Genomic DNA, 5,560 nt, shown 5'->3' with positions numbered 1-5,560 from the left:
TCGATGCCGGACAAAGCCGTGGAACCAGCGACTGATTAAATCAACAAGGAGCACGACCGACCGTGCATCACAGCAGGCACGTCGCCGCCACACCGCGGTGGGACGGGGCTTGGATCCCACCCCAGGGGCTCAGATGGGACGGCGCCTTCCACTGCAACCATATCATATGACATCATACTGTACTGCATCCTCACTGTATGACAGCGCTCCTTCTGGAGTTACAAAACGAAATTCAAGGACTTTCCCAGTACTTTTTTTAAGCACGTTTTTTTTTCCATTTTCAAGGACTTGATGGGAAACAAATATGATAAATTTTTCGATTGTGATCCCTGTTGATTTAAATGTAATATAATCTTAGTCTCAACGTCTTTTATTTGTATTCGTACTGGTGCACGCCCGTTCAAAATGTTTAAAACCCTCATAGACGTAATTTTGAAGTCATTTAATTCCGCAGTTTAACAAAATGTCAATGATTCAGTCCTGTGTCCCACAACGGAAGGTGAAACTTGCCGGTTAAGGTCACGCACCGGGGGAAAGACGCTCGTCGTGACTCAGTCGTAGAGCCCTGAAGCCCCGCCCCCCTGCCGGCTCGCTGTTTATTCAAAGGTTACTTATATTACACGTGTCGCGCGTCCAAATCGCACCAAAGTCAACACCGCGCGTCCTTGAGTGCCCGGAGATACACCTGTCAAGTGTGAAGGAGATCGGATGAACGGTTGTTGAGATAACTGAAGGACAGACACAGAGAGAGACGGACAGACAGACAGAAATACAGGCATACAGACAGAGATATTCCTTCCTTTATAGTTAGATAAAAATATCCATTCTTTATAAATTATATTATTATTTCTTTTCTTTTTTTTACTTTTTCTATTCTTTTTTAATCAAATTTTTTAAAATAATATTTAAAAAATATAAAGATATATCTATATTAATCTCATTGTCATCTACTATTATAGGGGTCTGTTTCCCACCATGCTGGATTCAATGTACATTTGAGGCATCATAACGATTCTGGGGAATTTGTATTGTTACGATTGGAAAAACAAAACCTGGGGGAATATCACGACTTTTCAATGATCACATTGTTTTCAAGGACTTTTTGTGCACTTCAGCACAGAAGGGGCTTATTTTCAAGGTGTTCCACTTAAATTTCTGAGGATGGAATTCAAGCACTTCAGGAACCTCAAGGACCTGGTAAGAACCATGTTATTACATTGGATCGTATTATATTGCACTACATTGCGTATATACAAAGCACACGCACACACACACATTGTTTGATATCAAAAGGTATCAAAGTCACCGGTCCTCACAAGTATAGTAAAACTAAACACACACACACACACACACATTGTTTTATATCCAAACGTATCAAAGTCACCGGTCCTCACAAGTATAGTAAAACTAAACACACACACACACACACACACATTGTTTTATATCCAAACGTATCAAAGTCACCGGTCCTCACAAGTATAGTAAAACTAAACACACACACACACATTGTTTTATATCAAAACGTATCAAAGTCACCGGTCCTCACAAGTATAGTAAAACTGAACACACACGCACGCACACGCACGCACGCACGCACGCACGCACACACACACACACACATTGTTTTATATCAAAACGTATCAAAGTCACCGGTCCTCACAAGTATAGTAAAAAAGCACACACACACACAAGCACACGCACACACACACACACACACACACACACACACACATTGTTTTATATCCAAACGTATCAAAGTCACCGGTCCTCACAAGTATAGTAAAACACACACACACACACACACACACACACACACACACACACACACACAGCAGATAAGGTCTCTGTCAGCAGCACCTGTCTTCCTCTCCTCTGTTACACCACGTCTCCTACTGAACTCATCCTTTCCTTATGTTTTCTCCCCCTCTCCTCCTCCTCCCATCATTCCCTCCATCACCTCCTCCTCCTCCCCCTCCCATCATTCCCTCCATCACCACCTCCTCCTTCTCCTCCCATCATTTCCTCCATCACCTCCTCCTCCTCCTCCCATCATTTCCTCCATCACCTCCTCCTCCTCCTCCCATCATTCCCTCCATCACCTCCTCCTCCTCCCATCATTCCCTCCATCACCTCCTCCTCCTCCTCCCATCATTCCTCCATCACCTCCTCCTCCTCCCATCATTCCCTCCATCACCTCCTCCTCCTCCTCCCATCATTCCTCCATCACCCCCCCCTCCTCCTCCTCCCTCTCTCCTCCTCAGTTCTTCCACGCCCGGTGCAGTGACCTCGCCGCTTGTAAACACGACTTCATCCAGTGCTGGAGCCGGTGCTTGAGCTCCTGGAGAGCCTGGAAACAAGTTCAAGTTCAAGTTCCTGGGAAGAATGAAAAGCTCAACAAGCAGCTGGCTCTTGTGCTCTCAGGCCCCGACCACGGAGGAGCCGCAGGTGGTGAAGGGCGGAGTTTCCCAACTTGGGATCCCGACCCCGGGTAGGGTCACTACATTACACACGGGGGTCAGTGGATGTATTCATGTTTGATTGGTTTGAATTATGTCGTTTTGAAACGTCATGAACTTGCGTGCGCTCTTGCGTTGCTCTTGCGTGCGCTCTTGCGTTGCTCTTGCGTGCGCTCTTGCGTGCGCTCTTGCGTTGCTCTTGCGTGCGCTCTTGCGTGCGCTCTTGCGTGCGCTCTTGCGTGCGCTCTTGCGTGTGCTCTTGCGTGTGCTCCGTGTGGAGCTGCCTCCATCACTTCTCTCAACTGTTTTGTTTCTCATTTCCATTTTGTTCCCGAGCCGCGAGAGAATCACAAGATCCAGACAAAGAGACACCAGTCAGCACAGTGTGTGTGTGTACGCGCCTGTGTGTGTGTGTGTGTGTGTGTGTGTGTGTGTGTGTGTGTGTGTGTGTGAATATGTGTGTGTATATGTCGGCATGTGTATGTGTGTGTGTGTGTGTGTGTGTGTGTATGTATGTGTATGTGTGTGTATGTGTGTGTGTATGTGTGTATGTGTGTGTGTATGTATGTGTATGTGTGTGTGTGTGTGTATGTATGTGTGTACCTGTGTGTGTGTGTGTGTATGTATGTGTGTATGTGTGTGTGTATGTGTGTGTGTGTATGTGTATGTATATGTGTGTGTATATGTGTATGTGTGTGTGTATTTGTGTGTGTATGTGTGTATATGTGTGTATGTGTGTATATGTGTGTATATGTGTGAATGTGTGTGTATGTGTGGTGTGTGTGTGTGTGTGTGTGTGTGTGTGTGTGTGTGTGTGAGATTCCTGTATTCAGCTGATTTGGTTTCTCCAGCTCCTTTTTACAATCTCCCTTTGTTTTTCAGCATCTTTCATTTCTTTGTTCTCAACCTCGATCGCTCTCTCTCTCTCTCTCTCTCTCGCTCTGCTGCTTTTGTGACTGCTTCTCTCTCTCCGTCTCTCTCTCTCTTTCTTTCTGCGTCGCTCTCACTCTCTTTCTCTGTCTCTCTCTCTCCCTTTCTTTCTGCTCCTTTCTCTCTTCTTCTGGACGCTCTTTCATTCTCTTCTCTCCAGATTACTTCTCTTCCTCCCTCCGTTTCCTCTACCTACAGTATCTCTCTCTCTCTCTCTCTCTCTCTCTCTCTCTCTCTCCATCCTGTGTCCCCTTTAACGTTCTTTTTCTTCCATTTTTCATTCTCTTAATCATTCTTTTTCCTCCTCTCTCCCTCTCTCTTGTCTTTCTCTCGCCCCATCCCACCTCTCTCTCCCCCTCTCTCTCTCTCCATCCCTTTGTGTCCTTTTAACCCCTTTCTTTCGATTTTCCATTCTCTCTCGCTCCCTCCTACCTCTGTCCTTCCCCCTCTCTCTCTCTCTCTCTCTCTCGCTCTCTCTCTCTTCTGTCGTGTCTTTTTACCTATTTATTTTCATTTTTCATTGTCTCTCCCTCTATCTCTCTCTCTCTACCTCCATCTTACTTTCTTTCTCTGTCCCTTATCCCTCCCTCGTTCCCTCCTACCACTGTTCCTCCGTCTGTCTCTCTTTCTCCATCTTGTTGTGTCTTTTAAACCAATTTCTTATCATTTCTCTCTCTCTCTCTCTCTCTCTCCTGCCTCCACCTTACCTTCCGGTGGTGGGGGAGTCATCCCTCACTTCCTCAACATATTCCTATTTTAAAGTCAGCCCTCCTGCCGGCTGTACTTTTTTTTAAAATTAATCTCTGGCTTCGTTAATGAAAGCTGCCGCCTGTTAATTAATCAGGTTCCTGGTTAATGAACAGTCTCAACTCCTTAAACCTGTTTCGCTCTTAATTAGGATGTTAGCTCCGGGCCCGACGTTCCGACAAGACTATTAGCCACTAGCCCTTAATTATTCCTGGCCGTGTGTGTGTGTGTGTGCGCTCGCGTGTGTGTGTGGGTGTGTGTGTGTGTCTAAGTGTTCGTGTGTGTGCATGCATGTGTGTGTGTACGCGCATGTGCATGGATGTGTGTGTGTGTGTGTGTGTGTGTGTGTGTGTGTGTGTGTGTGTGTGTGTGTGTGTGTGTGTTAGGATTACCTCACTCCCTAATGGGGCTGCTCAAATATTAATAGTGCAGGAAGCCAAGGGGAATGATAGCGCTCTACGAGACAGAGACAGAAGACAGACGACTTTGATAGAACTGGTAAAAAAAATAAATAAATAAATAAAAAGTACCAAAAACCAACAACAACGACAATGGGCTCGTCGGGAGTCTTACAAATTGATTCGGTATTGAGGGAGTACCTTCAACCGACTGTTTATTTTTTTTTTAAAGTGAGATTTAATCACCTTTTTTCGAAAAAAAAAAAAATTATAATAATAATAATAAGATCAGTTTATCTTCAATGGGGATAAACTTGATTTTGTTTTTTCAATCAGCAAAAATAAGAGAAAAAGACTCAGTAAACTACGCTACCGTGGCATTTATCTTGTGGAGATGCGGAGACAGATGTGCATGTATATCAATAAAAATATATACTATTAAAAAAATAATAAATTATAAAAACAAAAAAACGTATCAAACTAATTATTCAGGTTCTCTGGCTGTGGCTGTGACGTACAGATGCTGTGACACAGCCGACAAAACGCGCCATCGGTCGGTCGCTTTCGGACGAGAGCGTCTTGTAAACGATGTCACGTAACGTGACGTCATGAACTGAAAATGGAAAAGGTTCCATGTCAGTGTTCCAGGGGGAGGATTAGACTTCAACAGAGCTTCAGTTTGTCAAAGGCGACCAGCAAATGACTGTGGGTTTTGGTGTCGGTGTTGTCGTGGTCCCAGCTGAGAGAAACTCTGGACTACCAACAACCCTGACACACACACACACACACACACACACACACACACACACACACACACAGGAGAGGGAGTCGTGGACCGAAGTGGGAGAGAGCGAGATTCAAATGGTGACGGCACGGCCGAAGAATCCGCTCAGGGATCGCCGCGGTGCGATGACATCAGAGTCCAACTCGACGGCAATGAGGTCACCCGCGCCGGCGTTGGCTGCCGGGAGGACGGAGCGGACGACGGAAGGGTCCTCTCCGCGGAAATGTTATCGCCCGCGCAAATGT

This window comes from Zeus faber (assembly GCF_960531495.2).
Source record: "Zeus faber genome assembly, chromosome: 2".
Taxonomy (NCBI): Eukaryota; Metazoa; Chordata; class Actinopteri; order Zeiformes; family Zeidae; genus Zeus; species Zeus faber.
The sequence above is the reverse complement of the archived record's forward strand: the minus strand, read 5'-3'. Positions refer to the sequence as shown.